Raw genomic sequence first — 22,633 nt, forward strand, 5'->3', positions numbered from 1 at the left:
CCAAAGCACGGATTCTTTCTCCGTGTCAAAGAAAGTAAAAATGTGAGCTTTTATCAAGGCCCTACTTCATCATTTAGTCTTTGTTACGGGCTGAATTGTGTTCCCCAAATTCATATGTGGAGGCCCTGTTCTCCTGTACTTCAGAATGCGAGTGCATAAGGTCTTTATAAAGGTAATTAAGTTAAAACGAGGTCTTTAGGGTAGACTAATTCAATATGACTGGTGTCCTAAGAAGAGGAAGTTTGGACACCAGACCCGCACATGCTCAGAAGACAGACCAGGCGGGAGAAGGACACACACAGAGAAAGCAGCCATCTGCAGGCCAGGGAGAGAGACCGCAGAAGAAACCAAACCTGCTGACGCTGATCTTGGACTTTCAGACTTCAGAACTGAAAAAATTAATTTCTGTTGTGTAAGCCACCCAGTCTGTGGTATTTTGTTACGTTGCCCGAGCAAACTAATACAGTCTTCCAATAACCCAGCCAGGTTAGTAGCATTTTCTTATAGGTCAGGCTGTTTGAGTTGCCTACGGTAACATGATCCAAAGCCCATGGTCTGCTGCTGAGCTGCTGCTGCTGCTTCTGTGACCCCAGTCGGCGCTTTATATACCGAAAAGCACTGGAGAGAAACTGGAAATGAAACCAACAAACACACTGGCTGGCTGGCTTGCAGTTCTGATGCCCCGCACATCTCCAGCCTCACTGTGATTCCAACGAAAGGGACTGCAGTGCTGAACGGTCCTTGCCAGGATGTAAGAAACTGACATGTGTTTCCAACATCAATGACTGTAAATTGAGTACATTTGGAAACAAAGAAGCAAGGTATTTGGAGCATTCCAGAGTAAGTGCTTTTAAGCTATTCTCTCCTAAGAAGCCAGGTTTTTAAATCAACAAGTAGAATCCCAGATGTGGCATGACTGGCTGCTCTTGGGTCACATGGCAGATCAAGTAGTTCAATTTTGTGCCCTTTTAAAATGCTCCATCAAAGCTTGTGTGAATTCCTGTCTCAAAAACAATAGGCATGTGATTAAGGTCGGCAGTGATAGAGGCTAGCTTGAATTATTTATTCTGGGCGAGCTCCAGAGACAAGTGCACGGGTTTTTGCTCTATGCCAGAAACAGCTAGTGCAGAGAAGAAATACAATTATCGTCAAACAGTGAATTACTGCTGCTTCCAGGGTCCTGTTCTTTATACAAGTAACCTAGGGGTGACTCAGGGACCACACAGATGTGCTTATTGAAAAAGAACTTAAGGTTAAGATTCAAGTGTGTCTTGCTGAGAACTTTTGACTTTTGGAGAAGCACAAAATCACAATAAATTGCAGTTTTGGGGAAAAAGCAATGCATCATGCTGGCAGGAGTTTTGCCTCCAGGGCCCCACTCCTCCAAAAGCACCAGTTTTCTCTGACACCTTTTCTAAACATTAGTTGCCTTTCTTACCTGTGAAATGTGTACCATTTCCTAAAGGTCCTTTGAGCTCAAAAGACTTTCATACCCAGGGAGGCAAGAAGTTTGAAAACTGCCTCTTCGTCTTCCTCTGTCGAAAGTCTCGGTGTTTCTTCCTTTGGGCAGCCTTAATTTAGAGAAGGTCCTAGTTGCTGGCTGGGTACATTACTTTCCTCACTCCGGGAAAGGGATTTTATAAAGAGAAATTCCAACTTACAAAGGTGACTGGTTCATTTTTCCCGGAAGTCCTTCCTTGTGTCTAATCCAAGTTCTAGCAGATGCAAGCCCAAGACTTGTTAGTGACATGGTTACTCAGGCGGTGCAAGAACTTAAGAACGGCACAGGATTTCTTCTATAGCTCTTGAAGGCAGGGTGGGCTTTCAGAAAACCTTTGGTTTAGAAAGCAAACTTGTTCAGTTTTCTTCCTGTCCCTGCTAAACCTCCAGTCCTGAATGTTTTCGTCCTTTTTGCTCTTCCTACTCTGCCCCCACCCCCCCAGTAAGAGAGTTTGGGCAGAAGAAGCAAGAAAATAAACTCCTAAGTCCCCAGTCTGCCATCTGTGGTGGAAATGCCCTTTCAGCTAGGCAAGGGCTGCAGTTTTCTGCAGGGACAGCTGACTGGTAGACGAGGATTCCCTATGTCAGCCAAAGTTTGCGTTTTCCTGGGCTCTGCATTCACCATATGGCTTTTACATCAGTGATTTGGAACACTGCCTTTGGTGTAGAACGGAGCTGTTCCAGTCCTACCTTCACCTCTTACAAGTTGTGAAAGCTTAAGCCAGATCCTTGTGCCTCATTCTCCTTGTCTGTAAAGTGGAAAGAATCATGCCTACCTTATATGGTTGTTCGGAGGAGCTAATGCATATAAAGTACTAAGCACAGTACCAAGCGCAGTGCTCAGTAAACTTTCGCTGCTGTTAGTTATTGTTATGGACACTCAGAATGGAGCATTCCTCTTCCCTTTCCTCCACTTTCCGAGCCCTGCCCTGCCCATCTGGAACAGCTCAGGATGGGGAATGTCAGCAGTTTCCCCAAAGAATCATCTCAGGATTAGTCCTGGAGATTTGGGTCCCTAACTGGATTTTATTCAGAAACAAAATACAATCTCCTGAAACTATGGTTAAATGAAAAATGCCTTCAGCTAAGAATCAGTTGGACTGGGGTTCTGACCAGCCACTCATCGACCATGTGATCTTGGGAAGTCGCTTGACTGCTGCATCTTGATTCCATCTGTCAAGAGAGCATTTGCACTGTCATCAGATGCTCTCAAAGGCTCCTTCCAGTTCTGAAATACTATGGTTTTTCTGGGCACAGAGAGCCATCCTCACACCACTGTCCCCATTGTATCTTTGTTTCTTCCAATTGTTGTTTACTGGTTCTTCTTAACTCTCCCAGAAGGAAACTCACTTTATCAGAGAATAATAATTGCAACACTTGCGTGGGATTTGATGGGGGACAAAGAGCCTGTGTAGCATAAATGAAAAGGAATGAAGTGTGAAACAAAGTCAGAAGAAATTTTTTTTTGTTTAACTGAGAAGTATTGAGCGTCCCAGAAAGTGTACTGGGTGAACTGACCTCCAACAAGCACCATTCCTGAATGAGAGTCATCCTTGTTCTACAAATTCCACCTTAGAGTGTAGTCCTAATGACTGTGTAAGAATTCTTGCAACAGCCTGTGGCAAACTGCATTGCTTTGGAGAGTAGAGTCTTCAGTACTTACTATGTTGACTTTATGCCAAGAGAGATAGTGACACTGGGAAAACTGGAGGCAGAACACTTGACTACTGCAAATCGGCTACTGCACTTGCAGGAGAATTACTCAGTTTCTTTTAGCCTCCGTTTCTTTCTCTGTAAGACGGCAATGATAATAGTCCTCATCTCAGGATCTCATGTCGAGTGCTGCGAGCACCAAGTGGAATTGTTTCTACTGGGGAGAAGCAAACTTCAGTTTTTGTAAATCTGACTTATTTGGGAGTACAGGTGAAGTAAATAGCAACTTCACTTCTGGGCCCTTTGTCAGTCAGGGGACTGCACGTTATCCATGAGAAACAGCTGTAGATTTTTAAGAGATTCAAGCATCATTCTAGTTTTCCCAGCGCTCCTCGGGGTTTACCTCTTATTTGAATTGTTGTGGGTCTGAAGATGGACCAGCAGCTGTTTGTAGGTGAAGATGCATTGTCACTTCTGTGGGCATTTCCTGGATGCTGTACACAGAGCTGCCTCCAAGCAGCACGAACAAGGTAGGACCCTTTGATGGACAATGAGAGTTTAAATATTTTATGTATCTTATTTCCCAGTTATACTTAAGAGTTCAATAAGCCCAGTAGTAGGAAGCTAAATTGCAGGTCTGGCAAAGGATTGAAGAGAAAAACCTAAAGTAAGAGGGTTTAAAAAAGAACTCCTTGCTCAATTTGGGAGCTTGGCTTACTTTTCTTGATACTCTGCGACCATCTGGCTTGGATTTTCCTCAGGCAAAAATAACTCCATGCTGATTTTGAAGTATTGGCTTATCTTTGATGCCTTTGTAGGCTCATCCAGCTACTTCTGAATAAATGGACCACCATAAATATGTGTTCATGCTCAATGCAGGATAGCTGATTCAAGAAATGTAAGCAGAATCAGCAAACTCTCCCCCAAAGGAGGTCTTATCCACTGAAAAAACGTTTTCCCAAGCTAGCCCAAGAGTCTAAACTTTGGGGTAGGAGAGGAGTGGCAGATGGGATGGGGTCTGGGCTGCAGGGTATACTGGTGGGTTTTCTCGGCAAGTTTGCTCTTGGATCTACAGTTCAGAGTATGTGAGGAAGTGACATTCTCACACTGGTCCCTGGCCATGGAGGAAATCTTGTCCAGTGAGAAGCTGAGACATGTCAGCCCTTGACTATCTCATCAGCAAGTCCAGGGGGGCTAGTGAAGGGACTGATGGGGTCCTCTGCCGTTTTCTTGCCTTTTAGTCCTTTGAACATCTCTTTTCCTCGGTTTCCCCTGCCCAGGCAAATTGGGAACCGTACCTACACAGTCGTCTGAGCTAGAGCCGGCCTCTAGGTGGCGCCTCAGCACAGAGAATGGCAGTGGCTGGCGTCACCTCGGGCCACCATTTCCCTGCATATTCCTTATATAAGGGGATTCGTGGGACTCGGGCTTCTCGGACTGCACAATAGAGGGAGATCTGGCCTTTGTCACGTTCAAGTTACAACCCTGAAGAGATCGGGGGAGGCGCGGGGCCGCAAAAGCGCCTAGTCCCACACAGTGTAACACGGGCTGAGGTTCCCGCCTCGGCAGAGCCCAGAGTAGCTGGCCGGGGCAGCAGCGTTTGGGCTCGGCTGCTGGGAGAGTGAGCCTAGAGCTTCAGGCTTTGTTCCCTCGCGTCCAGGAGGGCTCGCCCAGGCTCCCAGCCCCAGACGGAGCACTAGCAAGGCCAGCCGCCTGCCACGGCCTCTAGGCATAGCCGACAGTTCCTGGGTGACAGACCTCCCCTCCCCTCCCCCCACACCTCTTTCTTACCCTCTGCTGTTTACATAGCACTTTTCCCCGTGTGATCTCATTTGCTGCTCACAAACTTCCTGGGAGGAGGGAGAGGGTGGGGTCCTCCCCGGCGCTCTGGAGCCTTAAGAGGATTGAGAGAGTGCCTTATAAAGCTCCCTTTCCCCCTCTGCCTCGAGCACCAAATAGGGAGTTCCTTTGGGGCAACTCCTGAATTCAGCTTAGTGGTTTCAGGGTTTAGCATGTGGTGCTTGGCACAGAGAGGTGCTTAAAAGTGTTTACTGAATGAACAAATATTTACAGATGGAAGAAACTAAATCAAGGGACTGTAGGTGGTAGAGTCCAGTCTAGAGGTTAGGACTCCAGGCTTCTAGGACCATAAATATTGCCACACTGGATACTAATTACATTATGTGGTTTTCCAGTCAGAAATATGGTTTGCTATTACAGGGACCCATGCAGATCTATCTGATACTCAAGAACATGAGCACTGTAATCTGGGTCAGGCACTGGGGCACCAGGCTGCTGTCTGTCAGGGGGACACCAGGAGATGGTGGGTCTAGGGGAGCAGCTGGCCCTTTTGAGGCCTTCCTTAAAAGTGTGAGGGGATGCTAGGCACTCTGAGCTTCCCAGCTATCAAGACCTTTTTATCTTTAACTCATAGAATATCTTGGGATCAAAAGCTCCATCCAGTTGTTATTCACCCCACCCCATTCCAATCCATGAATTAGCACTTTCTTGGTTGTGTAAATGTACCCGCTTCAGACAGCTTAGGACTCTGCAATGAGACTACAGAAATTCAAATCCCAACTCCACCACCTCCAAGCTGCCAGCCTGGGGCAAGTCCTTTAACCTCTTTGTATCTCTATTTCTCCTATTTTGAATGATGATAATAAGATATTTAATTTCTAGCATTATTGTAGGGATTTAGAGAGTTAGTATATATAAAACAATTTAAACAGTCGCTGGTAATAATGAAAGGCTAGGAGGTGTTCTGCTGATCTCAATTGTATTCTGGATTCGAGACTGGTTAGTGTTCACCGTATGGGGGCTTTACATGATTTTGTAGAATTCCCTGGAAATCCTGTATTCTAGCTGCCAGGCTCTCAATTTTCTCCCACTCAGTTACAGCTCTTTTAATATCTAAAGAAGAAAGTAACCTGAAATGCATTTTTCTGCAGATCAGAGCAGTGACATTATCTTTGTCTCCTCAGAGCCTCCCTGGTGGCTCCCATTGCAGTTTAAGGGCTTTCTTCTCTACAGTAGTGCTCACCACATAGCACATAGTAGGTGTTTAACCAGTGCTTATGGCAGAAGGAAAGGAAGGAAGATATCATACAAAGAACATAAGTACTGAGTAGTTTATATGGACAAGGTCCCTATGGAATTCATACTTGTCCCCTAAGACCTACTGACGAAGCATGAAAATCACCAAGGAAATGTGATCAGCTTGGAGGAGGAGGAGGGGAGGAGGAGAGAGAAGAAACTGGAGTAGCCTGCTATCTGAAGATAACAGTTTTTCCACTGCACACGGCTCCGTTGATGATGGTTCCATTGGTTCAGGCCAAGGTGAAAACCTTCCCGCTGCTCAGGGACATCGAAGCCATCTCCGATTGCTCTCTGCCCCACAGATTCATCTTTCTTGGGGTAGTTTGTCATTTGTTTTGTAGCCTCTCAGATGCTTTTCTTTATGGCCAGAGACCAGCCAACTCACCAGACACTTCTGTGGGTTTTGGCAAGAGAAAGAGATGGGAGGTGGACCGTGCTCCAGGACAGTTCGTAGTTGAAGCCTTTCTGACCTTGGCTGTCTTATTCCCATTCTTATGCCAAATTAGACTTCTGATAGAGCCTTACCCCAGACCAGATCCTCCAGCCTGAGAGACTTGGAGTAGATAGAATATAACGAGAAACTACTCTAGTTTAAGGTTCCATAAAGGAGTTGAAATCGAAACTCAACGGAGCTTTTCTACTAAACACATTAGCTATTTTATCAACTAGGTTATTGGCATGCCAATTTCAATTGATGGATAATAGCTGCCTGGGGAATCGTGTTGAGAAGGATTCTGAATCTACATCATCATATCTGGGGCTTTGGAGAAGGTGCTGTGATCTATCAACAATGTCTGTCACAGATGCAGGAAAGGGGAGTAACCCCAAGAGGCAGATATGTACCTGCTAAGGTTGCTAATGAGAAGAGGAGGCTGTCTGTTTGGAAGCTGGGAAAACAAAAATGGTTGAATGGTCCACCTATGCTCATGTAAGTAAATCAGGATGGACCTGGACCAATTCAACTTTGGGGGAAATGTGGTACCAGCTCAAGAAGGAAGGCAAATATGGAATAAGGGTGGAGACACAGTAGTGTTCTGGTTCCATGTCTCTGTAGAATCTTGACAGTGTTCACAAACAGGTGGAGAGAGAGCAGGCACGACAACCTTAGGTGGTGGTTCTGAGCTGGAGTTCAAGACCTGGGCAGGTCCCAGGATAGAGAGTCAAGCCATTGATAAGCAGATGGAAGAGCACAGACTGTTTCTCAAACTGAGTTCAGTGAATCACTTAGGATCCATGAGATGTTACCTGTATATATTTTGCCATGAAAAATAGGCAGGGGTGGGGAGTGGGAGATTTGTGATATTCAAGTTTGGGAAAAACCCTGTCAAAAATATTCCAGAAAGTTAACTGTAGCCCAGAGTGGCTCTTGGCCAAAGGAGATAATGGAAGAGAAATGAAATAAGCTATAAGAACAAATACGTGGGCTGGTTTAGGCTCTAAAAGGCCTCAGGTGACAGGTTGAGGAGTTAGGGTTTGATTGGTAGATGTGGAGGATTGTGGGCTGGAGATGTAATGCAGTCGGAGTTGGGGTTAGGAAAACAGCTGTTGATGCCATGAAGGAAAGATTGAAGAGAGGAGAGACGGAAGGGCAGAGGATTAGCTGGGAAGCTCTTATGTAGTGCAAACAAGAGGTATTAACAGCCTAAACTAGGGCAGCAGCAATGGGAATGGAAAGAAAGGGCCAAGATCAGGAGCCATCTCACCAGTAGTATTACTGGGACCAGGCTGACTTCAGGCAGCACTCAAGGTTGTGAAGGTTGTGCTGAAGGGCACCAACCAGCCCTGCTCTACAGCTCTCAGAACAAAGCCAGCAGGGTGGGAGGCGGTTTGCTGAGATGGAGTGTTTGCTTAGAAAGAAAATGTAACTCCTCACCTCTGGGGATGATTAAACCCTGGGAGAGCGCCAGGGGCACTAGCACTGTTCTGCTGTCTTGCGGGCCAGTGGCCATCTGACCGGGCCCCTAAGGCCCAAGACCGCTCCAAGCCGTGTTTGCTCTGTGACTCTTTGATTAATTGAACAGTGAATATCGGAGCGGGGCTTAGAACTTACCTAGTTAGTGGCTTTCCAACTTGACTGAACATCAGGGTTCTCCAAGGAGCTCATTAAAATGCAGGTTCTCAGTCTCCCTTTCCAGACTTGATTCAGTTGCCAGAGCCTGGGAATCCGTATTTTGTGATGTCCTGGAGTGATTCAAATGTGTAGTCACATTAGGAATTATTCAATCCCATCACTCCGTTTTGTAGGTGAGTAAACTAGGCCCAGATTGGAGCAAGGACTTGTGCAAGGCCCAGGGCCCTCACACCGGGGCACAAGTTAGTGGCAGGGCTGGACTCGGACTCCAAGCTTGGGGCTCATCCAACGTATCATGGGCTAATACTTGGCTCCATTAGTCGTCTCTAGGCTGAGGGTTACACAGTGATGAAAAGTTTCAGAAACCTCTTCCTATCACCTCCCTGCACTGTGAGCTCCTCTAGGAGATGTGTTACTTGAGTCTAGGATGTATACAGAAGAAAGCTGAGGGCAAAAATAATAACAATAATAGTAGCTAACATTTATTGTATGCCAGGCATTGCTCTAAGCACTTTACTTATAAAATTCTTTTAACAAATTCCCATTTTACAGAAGAGGAAATTGAGGCACAGTGAGGTTAAAGGGCAAGGAGCAGCTTTCATCACGTCTGTTCACGTGACTTTGCCTTTGCTTTAGGGCACTCTGAGCCTCCACTTCTTTTGTTCCACATGCTCAGAGCTGGCCCCTTCCCCTCCCTACTTGCCCTGAGGGAGCTATTCAGCACACTGCTGGGGAAGTTTGGCTGCAGCCTCGCCCTCAGTGCCAGGCTCTGCTATGGGCCTCCCGTTACTGAGGGGCTGTAGCCAGAGAGCCAAGCCATCAGGACTGTTTAGGCAGCTGGCCGCATGCCCTGGCCACCAGCCCTGCCAGGCAGCCTGGAGGGGGCCTGCAGGTCAGCTGGGCGAGCTGTGGAGAGAGGCTGCTTCTCCTGCCAGCCCCAATTTGCACTAGAGGGACAGGCGTTTTGAGGGAATTAATTCATTGCTGAGGGAGGAGGGGGCACATTCTTGGCCGGAGCAGGGTGTAGAGTTGTGTGTGGTGCTTTAAATAAGCTTTTATTGCAGCTGAAGCACATGTCACATCACCTCAGAGCTGCTGCTGAAACACTGCTAATTCTGTTACTCAAGACCCTGTGTTAGGACTCACTTGATGAAAGTTCCTTTTGGGCTTGGTGAACAAAGTTCATCTTATTTGGAAGTTGGGAAAACAAAGATGGTTAAATGGTCGACTGTGCTCATTTATGTAAATCCAGATGGACCTGGTAGGTCCTGGTTGTGAGTTCTGTTGGTTGTGTTTTTAGTTTTGCAGTGGCTGCTGGGAAGCTCTGGTTTCTATTTATTGCTTAAGTGAACACTCCATCTGATTTTGAGTTCTCCGTAAAATTAACTTCCCCTTTTCTAGTTTTTACTCCAGTTTTAATAGTTACTAATCTCTGAATCAATTTTAATTTACCATACTTCTAGCTGCAATATATGAACATATCCATTTCATTGCCTCTTATCTGTTAATGTGGCATTTTTAATAGGCTGTTTTTGGTTGCTATTTAAATTTTTATATCTTTGTTGAGCATTTTTTCCATGGTAAGTTATTCTTTCCTATAAACTTTTGAACTTATGTTCTGTCCTCATTAATCTAGGTTATATTAGTGCTTACTTATTGTCTGTATGATTTCCTTAAATATTAAAATGATTTACTCTTGTGTTGTAAAAAAAAAATAGTTTTTAAACTGCCCAATAGTATGTGTGCTTTTATTTTAAGCTGCCTCAACTAGTTTAACAAAAATAAGCAGGGCAGAAAATGAAAGAATTAATTTAATTTCTTGTTTTTGTACTACAGTGAGGATTTATGGAGCAGTATTTTTGACATTCCACATTATTTGCTCTTGGTTTCTGGTGATAAGAATAATAGCATTTATTGAGTGGTTATTATTTACTAGACACTATTCTTTACACATATTAACTTATTTCATAGCATTATTATGAGGAAGATATTATTGTTACCCCCATTTTACAGATAAGAAAACTGAGGCACAGATTAAAGCAACTGCAGTGCTCACTCAGCTAGCAAATGGTACAGCCCGGATTCAAACATGAGGCTGATTCAACAGTGGTTCTTAACAAGGGACCATTTTACCTACCAGGGGACATAGGAAATGTCTGGAGATATTTCTGGTTGTCACAACTGGGGAGTTGCACCCTACTACATAGTAAGTAGAGGCCAGGGAAACTGCTAAACATCGTACAGTGTGCAGGGCAAAGAATGATCTGACTCAGATGTCAGCAGTGCTAAGGCTGGGAAACCCCATGTAGACCAACCATCACATCATCTCCTTGGGATTCCTGAAAGCTCTGTAGCCTGCTTTCCCATCCTCTATCTGCTTGTACAACTGAGATGCCTCAGAATGGGGTGGGCAACTGTGTCCACAGTGGCACACCCTATGTAGGGGAGTGTAGGCATTCCATGTGACACATCCTGGCATTCGGGGAGCCTAGAAGATAGAAACCTCATGGGGAAAGAGTGCTGATGGCAGGAAGCAGAAAGCAGGAAGCCTTCAGGTCCATTGTCATTGTCCGTCCCAAGAAGGGCTAGGGCTGTGGAAGGAGCTTATGGGCTTGTTTCCTTAGGGAGCAGTGCCCTCTCCCCTGACAAGAACCAGCCAGAAAGCCCCAGGTTACTGAAGCCCCAAATAGCGCGCTTCACACACAGCACACCTGCCCCTTCCTCTGTCCCGGTGCACCAGGCACTAACCCCATATCTTGCCCGGTCTAGGACTCTTACCTGCTCCAACTCATCTAGTTACCGACCCAGCCGCCACTAGAAGCTCCCTGGGGTGAGGTGAGTCATGCTTCCCCTGGACCCTCGCACTAGCTCACCGTAGTCTCAGGTTCAGCCTTCCAGAGGACACTGCAGGAAGAATGCTCCTAATCCTGGCAGCTCAGGCATCGCTGTTGGAAGGTGGTGCTGTTGTGGAAGGAACAGTGCACAAGGAACTGGCAGACCTGGGCTGGTGGATTTGTCTGTTCGGGAGCCCTGAGTGGGGCTCAGTGCAGGGCCAACTTACATTTGTTACCTCCACGGCGCCTGGCACGGGGCTTTGCATGGGGCTGGCTGTCAACACAAATTTGTTGGGTGGCATAAACGCTTCACTGCTCGGCTCTGCTCTCCGATCTGGACGGGTGGAAGCCACCTCCACAGATGGACCCAGGTGGCGGCAGCAGCCTGCTTCCATGGCAGAGATGTGGGAATGATGTCGATCCACATAGGGTACACGACTGGGGGGCTTACCGGCCTCCTCCCGCCTGCTGTGCAGGCACCTGGACTCGGTGGTGAGTCCTGCCCTTGCCTGTGGGCTTGTCTCAGCCCACCCCATGTCGCCTCCCAACCTCATACACCTGAGCTAGAGGAACTCTTGAGGTGAGCAGCTATTCATAAATTAAACTGAGACTCATGAGGGGCCTACTCTGTGCCAAATACTGGGCCGAGTGTTACAGACACAGCGATGAATAAGAAAGACATGGTCCCTGACTAGTGGGGAATAAATATTAGTGGGATGTGGGTCGCGAAGGAAGTACAGGGGAGTCTGTTACTATTTATTACTGATATATGGAAATGCTAGAAATTCAATGGATACAAATTTTCATCTCAGAAGCCACATTAGCATCCCTTTCCTCTACACTGAAGGCAAAGGTGGCCTATGCATGCATGGCCTGATTCAATGGTGACTGCAAATGTCTGGCCCCAGGGTCTATTATGATGTAGTTGAAAGAGTGCAGGAATTTTGAAAAGATCTGGTTTTGAATCCTGTCTCTTTCTCTTCTGGTATGTTAGGGAAGGTTTTCGAGACAATCTCCCTCTCTGTAAAATTAGAATAATAATCATTCCCAGCATTCCGGGGGGTATCCCCTGAATGAATAAAGGTGCTCCCTGAGTTACTAAACTCAGCCTTGGGACAACTCTTCTCTTCTGTGGCCAGAAATTCCTACAACCAGAGTGAGGTTAGGCCACAGGGCAAGGCCGTGTCCCAAGAGGCAGTGATTAAAAGTCCACGTTAGCTGAGGAAGGAGCGAAGGCAGGGCCTGGTCGTCTCCCCAAAGGGCCAGCTTGTAGACTCGACTTCAGGACCTTACTCCAGGTTTCCCAGGTGGTAGGGATCGGGCTGGTGACCTGGGGCCTGGATCATTATCTCTAATTCTACTGTATAGTGTTGATTTTCATGTGTTTGGGGAAAATACAACCAACACAGCGAACACATGATTTTATGAATTTTTTTTTAGAAATTAAAAAAAATGCATTGATTTAAAGAACTAGGTAAATAATCATCCAGTTGGCACAATGATACAACAAAAATCATGAAGGTGGCTCACAAATGACTGAAGTATGGGAAATATTGATCTCATAAGCCACTTCACATTAGTGCTGAAAAAACTGAGGTCCAAAAGGGTGAAATTTAAGGTTGGCAAGATGCAGACCTTAGTAGGGGTTAGGACTGAATCTTCTAGAGCCCAGGGTGGTGATTTTCTCAGTCGCCCACCTTCGCCCTTGAGCTCCCTGCATCTGAAGGCATTTTGATTAGGCTCTTTTGTTTTTAAATAACAGCTATATTGATATAGAGAGAACTCACATACCAAAAAAGCTCACCCTTTTAAAGTGTGCAATTCAGTGGGTCTTAGTATATTCACAGAGTTGGGCAACCAACAGTGCAATCAACTTTAGACCATTTATCACCACCAGTATCAGCGCCATATCCATCGGTAATCATCCTCCCACCTCAGGCCCCTGGCAACAACTAATCTACTTTCTATCTCCATAAATTTACCTGTTCTGGACATCTCACATAAGTAGGATACAGATGTGGCCTTTTGTGCTGCTTCTTTCACTTAGTATATGTTTGCAGAGTTCACTCGTGTTGTAGCAGTACTGCATTCCTTTGTATGGCTGAGCAATACTCCATTGTATGGATCTATCATGTTTCAGTTACTCCTTTATTAGTTCATGGACATTTGAGTCATTGCTACATTTTGGTTATCATGAAGAATGCTGCTGTGAACATTGGTGTCCAAGTCTTTGCATGGATGTATGTTATCATTTTTCTTGGATATATACCTAGATGTGAAATTCCTGAGTCATGTGATGTGATTGGGGTTCTTGATTGTAAACAACAGAAACTGCCCTTGCCCCCTTTTAAAACAAAGAAGAAATTAGCAAGATCATGGAGACTTCCAGTGTCCACAGAGAGAGGCTGAAGGCCTTGCCTGCAAAATGGGTAGGTCAGTGAGCAGGGCCACCCCATGGACAAGCTCGTGCCTACACCCCATTGCAGACTGTCCTTCTGGCTCTCACCCAAGAGTCAGAGTCCAGGAGAGAGCTTCCAATTGGTCAAGATTTGTGTATCCACTCCTGCTCCCCCCACCAGCTCTGGGTCGTGGAGAGGAATGATCTGATCACTCCAGCCCCCATAGCACAGGGGAGGTAAGACACAGTGGCCAATTTCCCCCAAAGGGAAATTAAGGCAATAATATGAAGTTGCAGTTGGAGAGAATGATGGACACCCAAAACAAGACAGTCATTGACTACAACATAGCCAGATTATGAGGGGAAAGGCCAGGCCTGCTGGAGTAGCAGAACCTAGTAAATCTGTGACAGGAAATGCAAGAGATGCAGAGACGGGAGAAGGCAAGTAGAGCAAGTGAGAGGGGCTCAGCCGTAGGATGGCTTGCAGTTTACTTGGCCCCATGTACTTTGCCATACACCTGGAGAACTTGGCAGCCATTGAGTAGCCACTGGCCCAAGAAAAATGAGGAGGCTTATGAAGCCAACCTGAACTCAACCTATAACTGGAACCAGATTCAGTGGGTCCCAGGAGAACCACAGCTGATCATATAGTGAGTGAAATGAGTGTATGAATGACTTCGGAGTCCAACAGACCTAATTTGAATTCTAGCTTATTAATTCTATCATCTTGTACCTAATGTCTCCTTGTCTGTTTCCACGCCAGTAAAATGGGGGTAACGCCTACCTTACGGAGTGTCATGAGGGTGAACATGTTTAGCTGCAGAGCCTCTCCCACGGCAGGGCTTAGCAGATGTTGGCTTCCCAGGAAGCACCCATTCCCATTCTCTCACACAGTCCCGATTTTTATGTAGGTTTCACACCCATCCCTCTGTGCTTCCTGGGAAGCTGATCTCACCCTGAACTTTGGAGCTGGTCTGGATTGGTGCAGGGCAATCCCAACCCTCTTGTCACCATGAGATTGGCTTTGCAACTCAGGCGTGCGCTGGTCAGCAGAGGGCACAGGTCCAACCCAAACCACGTGAGCAGGCATGGGCTTGTGGATCAGTCAGGTTTTTAGCTGCAATAACAGAAGCTGACTCTGGGTGATTCAGCACTTTAAAAGTTTTTTCAAAGGACAGTGGATGGCTCACAAGATCATAAGGAGAGCTGAAGAGCCAGGCTCCAGGCCAAGCTGGCCCAAACCACTCTACAGTTCAGAGCCTACAAGAAAACTGCTGCTACCCCCAAGCTCTGGATGCGGGAGCCACAGGCTGTACCCCGGCTGCTTCTGTGCCAGGAGCTCGAATTTACTGTGATCACTGATGCTTCCACTGTGGGAGGGGGGAGGGGGAGGAAGAGGTAGGAGAGGGGAAGGAGGAGAAGCATGCTTTGTACTTTTCTTCTTCTATCACCAACTGGAGTAAAAGTCCCATGTCTGTGTCAGGAGAGTAAAATCTGGTGTCTGCCTTGGGGAGGTGGGGCTTATAATTTTAAACTTGTCCTAAAGGATGAGTGTTCAAAAGAGCCAGAGTGACTACAAGTAGGACAGATGTCTGCCACAAAGTGTGCTTCCATTTGAGAAAATGAGGCACAACCAGTGTTGTTTGTTGGGATTTCTTAGGTATAATCTTCCTCATTCTTAAGACAGACACAAGAAGAGACTCTTCCCCTCTGAACATTGTGATGTGTTGGTATGGAGTTTGCAGTGCAAGAAATCATTTTGGTATGAGAGAAGCCAGCCTGCAAATGAAGCCAAGACACAGAGGAGGCAAGAAACAAGAGAGGAACAGAGAAAGCACACAGCCACTGACCTCGGCTGATTCTGAAGCCCCCCAACCTCTGCATTTCCAGTTACACGAGCAAATGTGGCTTGGATTTTCTGTTGCTTGCAGTCAAAGGCATCCTGACGGATGCAGTAGTGATTACACAGAAAAAAAAAAAAAAAAACTATTTGAAACATCAAAAGGCAAGGAAATCAGTGAAGACCCAGGTTCTAGTCCCATTTCTGCCTTGTGCTTCTTGGCCAAAGCACTTCCTCTTTGAACGGCAGTTTTGCCTTCACGTTGCTGTTGCAAAGTGAAATCAAGGATGGCCGATCCCCGTGCGGAGACTAGTCTAAGCACAAAGGATTATTATTCTTCCTCACAGGCTGTTGTAATCAAATGAGATGGGGGCAAAAACACGGTGATAAATGAACAAACAAACAGCTGTTTTCTCAAAGGCTTTCATAGTCCAGGTTCCCATTTGGCCCAAGTTTTCATGTTCTCTCTATACTTGGCAGCTGGGTGGGAGGTAGTGGGAGGTAGGAAAGAGAAGGAAACGCTGTGAAGTAGAATTAGGTCAAAGCTGATCACTAAACAGCATGCAGACTTGGGGAGTTTGCGTTCCCTCTTTTCTGTATTCTTAAAGACTCGCTGGGAGAACTCCAGGCTCTTGTTCAGGAGGGGAAGGAAGGAGACCAGACGTGCCAGATGTTTTACCTTTATTTTCTGATATTATCCCCACAGCAGCCCTTGGAGGTGGGGATGTTTGCCTCCGTTTTCAGATGGGAAAATGGTTCAAAGAGGTGAAGGCACCTGCTCTTGGCATGAACTTGAGCTTTGTCCCATCACATTCTAGACTGCATGCTGTTTTTAGTATCCCTTTAGTCACTCCCAGTAAAACATAAAAACACACTCCATGTGGCATCTGGGCTCTGAAGATTTAACCTGAAGCTTAATGAAGGGTGAGGGAAGCACTGTTTCCCCAGGTTAACTTCAAATTCTTTCTCCCTGAGGGAGGCGCCTGTGATTGTATGTGTAAATTCTGAGGATATCTTTGAAGGACACTCAAGAACTGGTCAACATGAGCGACTTGAGGGTGGCAGGGAAGGGGACCCAGTCTCTGGGGGATGGGGAAGAGAGAGGCTCTAATTTTTCACCATTGGCCTTTTCTTGATGAACATTGTCCTATGTGCATACATTACCTATTCAGAAAGTAAATTAAGTGATTTTTGATGTTTTGGTCTTGGGTCTGCTGCTTTCCAACGGCAACCTGGTGTAGCCACTCTTTCATGTTTCTGCATTTGTAAAACAGGAATAAAAATGTCTACCTCTCAGGCCTGCTCAGAAAACTAGATCATAAAATGCACAGGGAAGGGTTTGGCACTGAGTAAATGCTCGGTAAATGGAGACCGTTTCTAGAAACTGCAAAGCTCTAGCCATAGGAAAACTACAATGAATAGGTCATTACTGCTTGTTGTCCAGGGCATTTATACAAATAATGTTAGAATATTTAAATTTTCAACCTGTACTACCTCTTGGGCCTAAAATAGTTTGGCAAGTCCACCACAAGAATAAGCCATATGTTACAGGAAAGAACAAAGATGTGGAGTGGGACAGATCTGACTTCCGAACCAAAGGCTGTGCAACCCTGAGCAAGACACCCAAGCTCTCTGAGCTTCAGGTCCCTTGTAGCCCCGGGATGATGAGCTCCTCATGGGTGGTCTTTGTTTCTCATCAGATTCCCAACTCCCAAACCAGATCTGACTCCGTGACACATTAGCTGGAATTCTTTGGGGGAACATAGGGAAGAAGACACAGATCTCGCAGCACACAATAGACACTAAATCAAATTCTCCATCAGACATCTTTCTTCTCCACCTTCCCTCCCAAATTCCTTTCCCTGCCAATCATTTTCTTGCTCTCTCCTTTTCACCTCTATAACTTCTTTTTTTTTTTCAATTTTTCAATTTTAATTTGTTTAGTTATTTATTACTGAAGTATAGTCAGTTTACAATATGTCCATTTCTGGTGTACAGCACAATGTTTCAGTCATACATATACATACATATATTTACAACTTCTTAAAACTCCCTCTGTTGTTGGGAGCAGTTCATCTCTACCCTCAGTGGGTGTGCCCCACTCAGCAAAAAAAGGCCAAGCAGAAGGCACCTGTCCAGCATGTGTCTCTTTGGAGAGGGGATGGGAGCAGCCTCAGTCCATCCACTGTGTATAATTGGGGGATAATTACACTTCCCTTGCAAGGCTGTTGGGAGGATGAGCAGAGCTGGAATTCAAGTCCACGCTTTCTGACCTCAAGTTCAATATCCCTTCCCACCACTATCTCAATTCAAGGTAACTAAATATTACAGAATCTTGATTACTAGAAACTCACCTAGCTTGAACCTTCAGTTTAACTGCATTTTGTTGTTGTTGTTATACATTCAACATTCAGAAGAAACAAAGAACTAGTCAGGGATGTGAAAATAAAAATTCAATTTCTAGGATAAGTGCTGGAGTCATTATGATTTTTATGCCAGCATCTTCCTTGCTGTCTATCTGTGATCCCAACCAGGGAGATTTGAATTTAGAGTGATGATCCCTGAGGCAGAGGGACATCCTCCATTGTCAAAGAGCCATCTTATTGTGTTCACTGACCTCTACTAGGCAAGAATATGGACTGAAATGTTTCAAAAATCATCTGCAACACTTGAGCTGGGATGAGGTTTTCTCCCAGTCTGACTTCTCACTTCAGAAGCCTTCTAGCAAGTTGAGATTTCACTGTGTAAGACCTCTCAGGAAGGGAAGGGGACCAAGGTGACCAAGTCATTCCAGAGGCTTGGCAGAGGCAAGCTGGCTGAGGCAGTCAGCAGTGTGGCTGGGAGTAAAGTGTGTGTACGTTTCCCAGGGCCGCTGGCACACAGTACCGCAAACTTGGTGACATCAAACCACAGAAATTTATCCTCTGAGTTCTAGAGTCTGGAAGTCCAAAATCAAGTGTCAACAGGGCCATGCTTCCTCTGAAGGCTCTAGGGAGGATCCTTCCTTGCCTCTTCTGAGCGTCTGGTGTTGCTGGCGGTCCTTGGCGCACCTTGGCTGGCAGGTGCCATCACTCCAGTCTCTGCTTCTGACAGCACATGATAGTCTCCCTGTGCGTCTCTGTGACTTCTTCTCATAAGGACACCGGTCACTGGATCAGGCCCATCCAGTCCAGAATGACTGTCTTAACTAATTACATGTGCAAGGATCCTATTTTCAAGTAAGGTCACATTCCCAGGTCCTGGGAGTTAGGACTTCAGCTTGTCTTTTGGAGGGACACAGCTCAACCCACAACAGAGCACTCTCCTACCTTCCAAGTTTGTCAGCAAAGGTATCTGCTGAAATGATGCAAAAGCTGGGACATGACGAAAAGTGACTGAAGGGAGGAGGCTGGTGAGGGGTGAACCTGTGGGCAACAACTCCCACGTTTCCAAAAGTGGGACAGGGAGGCCTTGGGTGCCAGCTCAGTCCCTAGTCTCCTCCCCCAGCCCTAGGAGAAGCACCATTTCAGAACATCTGAAGTACAGGGGACTTTGCTGGTCCTAACCTGACCCATAACTTCAAAATTAATGCGGGCAAATTGGCTCATTCATCATTTAGAAGGTACAGTTGCACATGATGGTTCACATCCCCTTCCAAGGCGGATGTGTGTGTAATTCATTCCAGTTTTTAAGAGACATCTCCCAGAATTCTGCTCAGATTTATTGTCAAATAATAGTTCCGAAACATTGCATATGATGCTGACTCAGGCCTGGCAGGGAGAGTTGCCATAGGCACTGAGCTCTGGCATCGATCTGTGACTTCCCAGCGGGAGAACCCCAGGGGTGGAAGCCCACAGGCCTGATTGCCCTCTTAGATTAATATTTAATAGGATGGCCGCCCCCACCCAGCCTGCCAGCCCAGATCAGTGCCACAAGCCAATGCGCAAGCCTTGCTGTGCCCAAGGGCAGTGAGGAAGACTTGGCAAAATTTTAATTAACTGAAGATAAATAAATGTACAGAGGGAGCATGAGTCCATTAGCTGGCACTACCACCCAGAGAGGAAAGGCCTCACTAATCACACGTCCCAGCAGGTGAAATGACCTGCAGACCGGCAGCGTCCATTTGCTTTCAAATTAAAAAACATATTTTCAAAATAAATATGCATGGGGTCTCTGTCATGTTGTTGCTCCTGAAAAGCAGGAAAGCTGGGATGTTAATGAGCAACTGTTTTCAATATTTCAGCCCAGGAAAGCCGAAAACAAAAGTGCAGTAAAACAGGCTGGAAGTGCCCCTCCCCTGGGGGAGAGAGGGAAGTTGGTCAGGAAACCAAGCAAAGGCGAACAGAAATTGAGGACCCATCTCCAAGGGAAGACACAAATGAGACAACTAGCCCGGGTTAGGTCAACTGAATCTAGAGGTAGTGGATGATCAGGTGTGGCCGAGGTATGCTATTTGCTCAGAGTCAAGGGGCCAGCAAGGTTAGATCTTAGACTAAGTCTGCAATTCACCAACCTTTGTTTGGACTGCAAGATGGCCAAGCGACTGGGCTGGAGCTCACGCTTACAGCACTCTAGAAGGACGATGTTATACAATTTTAGAGGCTGGTCAGGAAATTACAAGCCAAGTTCATCGCTTACTGTGTCACAAGTGCTATCCAGGTCTGGAGGCACAGCAGTGAGGGGGATTGAACAAAGTCTCTGTTCTCACACAGCGTACATTCTAGTTGGAGGCGGTCGATGACAAAACCAAGGAAAGATCAAGTGACAACTAAGTGCAGAGGCCTGAACGGCGAGAAAGAGCTGGCCATGCAAAGCCCTGGAGAGCCTTCCATGGAACAGCAAGTGCAAGGCCCCAAGGGAGGAGGGAGCTTGGTCTGCTGGAGGAATGGAGGAACAGCCAGTGTGGCTGACGGTCAACGAGAGAGGAGAGGAGTAGCAGAGGAAAAGAACAGGTAGGGGCAAGGTACGGAGACTGGATTTCGTTCCAAGTGCTATTATTTATACTTATTTATATAAAACATGGAAACCGTCATTCTCGCTAGATTGCAGGCCTCAAGAGGGCAGGGACTATGTCTGTCTTGCTCACTTCGTATCTCATTTGCATTCCAGGGCATGTGCTGGCTGCCTTTTCTCTTTCTCCCCCTCCTCCTCTTTCTTACTCCTCTGACTATTGCAGGTATGTATGATCTCTCCCCCTACTAAGTTGTAAATGACTTAATGCCTCGAGTCCGTCGCTCTTCTTCTGACCCTTCTATGGGGTGGTGGGCCAGCCTCCAAGACAACCTCCTGTGATCCTTGCCTCCTTGAGTGGTCCTTTTCCACACTGAATCAGCGCTGTCACCGTGTGACTAGTAAAATAAGGTAGGAGGGGGAGTGTATGACATTCAAGGCTAGGCCATGAAAATCACTGCAGCAGCCGGCTTTTTTTTTTTTTTAAATACAAACAATAATATTTATTGAACACTTTAAATGCCAGGTCCTATGAATCAGGGGTTGCTATGATGTCCATTCTTCAGAAGAAGCAGCCCAGGTTTAAAGTGTTTAACATCTTGTCTAAGATCACACGGCTAGGAAGTGGCCGAGCCAGAGTTCAAACACAGGTCTGTCTGATTCCAGAGTCTGGAATTTTCACTATATTCTCAAATAAGACTTGAGTCATTTGTCTTTTCTAATAATTGATTTTTTTAAATAACAAGTGGTTACTGGATGTTGTAGTAGTTATCAGATGGTTGGAATATTCTTTCTATATTTTCCAAATTTCCTATAATAATAACAAACTATTAAAATTTTTTAAAAATTGAAGTATTATTGATTTACAATATTGTGTTAGTTTCTGGTATATAGCATAGTGATTCAGTTATACATGTATATAATATATTTTTTCATTATAAGTTATTACAAGATATTGAATATAGTTCCTTGTGCTATATAGTAGGACCTTGTTATTTATCTATTTTATATATAGTAGTTTGTGTCTGCTAATCCCAAACTTCTAAATTATTCCTCCCCTACTTCTCTCTTGGTCACCATAAGTTTGTTTTCCATGTCTGTGAGTCTCTTTCTGTTTTGTAAGTTAAGTTCATTTGTGTCATTTTTTTAGATTCCACATATAAGTGATATCATGTGATATTTATCTTTCTCTGTCTGACTTACTTCACTTAATATGATAATCTACAGGTCCATCTATGTTGCTGCAAATGGCATTATTTTATTCTTTTTTATGGCCCACTAGTATTCCATTGTATAAATATACCAAAACTTCTTTATTCGGTCATCTGTTGATGGACATTTAGGTTGCTTTCATGTCTTGGCTATTGTAAATAGTGCTGCTATGAACATTGGGGTGCATGTATCTTTTCAAATTAGAGTTTTTTCCAGATATATGCCCAGGAGTGAGATTGCTGGGTCATATGGTAAGTCTATTTTTAGATTTTTTAGGAGTCTCCATACTGTTTTCCATAATGGTTGCACCAAATTACATTGCCACCAGTGGTGTAGGAGGCTTCCCTTTTCTCCACAGCCTCTCCAGCATTTATCATTTGTGGACTTTTTAATGATGGCCCTTCTGACTGTTGTGAGGTGATACCCCATTGTAGTTTTGATTTGCACTTCTCTGATAGTGATATTGAGCATCTTTTCATGTGCCTATTGGCTATCTGTATATCTTCATTGGAGAAATATCTGTTTAGGTCTTCTGCCCCTTTTTGGATTGGGTTGTTTGGTTTTTTTGTTTTGTTTTGTTTTTTGTTTTTACTATTGAGTTGTATGAGCTGTTTATATATTCTGGAAGTTAAGCCCTTGTCAGTCACATTGTTCACAAATATTTTCTCCCAGTCCATAGGTTGTCTTTTCATTTTGTTTATGGTTTCCTTTGCTGTGCAAAAGCTTATAAATTTTATTAGGTCCCTTTTGTTTATGTTTGCTTTTATTTCCATTGCCTTGGGAGAATGACCTAGGAAAACATTGCTACAATTTATGTCAGAGAATGTTTTGCCTATGTTCTCTTCTAGGACATTTATAGTGTCCTGTCTCATGTTTAAGTCTTTAAGCAATTTTGAGTTTATTTTTGTATATGGTGTATGGGAGTGTTCTAACTTCATAGATTTACATGTGGCTGTCCAGCTTTCCCAACACCACTTGCTGAAGAGATTGTCTTTTCTCCATTGCATATTCTTGCCTACTTTGTTGAAGATCAATTGACCATAGGTGTGTGGGTTTATCTCTGGGCTCTCTCTTCTGTTCCATTGTGCCATATGTCT

General features: G+C 45.3%; 1 long non-coding RNA gene across 1 annotated transcript; it reads right to left on the minus strand.

Annotated features, from left to right (window-relative positions):
- Window positions 1-5,873: 5,873 nt before the first annotated feature.
- LOC116154790 (uncharacterized) lies at window positions 5,874-14,478 on the minus strand. Its single transcript, XR_004138777.2, has 3 exons — window positions 14,340-14,478; window positions 8,303-8,433; window positions 5,874-6,646 (listed from the first exon to the last, which is right to left on the minus strand). It is a non-coding gene; the product is annotated as an uncharacterized LOC116154790 (long non-coding RNA).
- Between the last annotated feature and the right edge of the window lie 8,155 nt (window positions 14,479-22,633).

This window comes from Camelus dromedarius, chromosome 9, assembly GCF_036321535.1.
Source record: "Camelus dromedarius isolate mCamDro1 chromosome 9, mCamDro1.pat, whole genome shotgun sequence".
NCBI lineage: Eukaryota > Metazoa > Chordata > Mammalia > Artiodactyla > Camelidae > Camelus > Camelus dromedarius.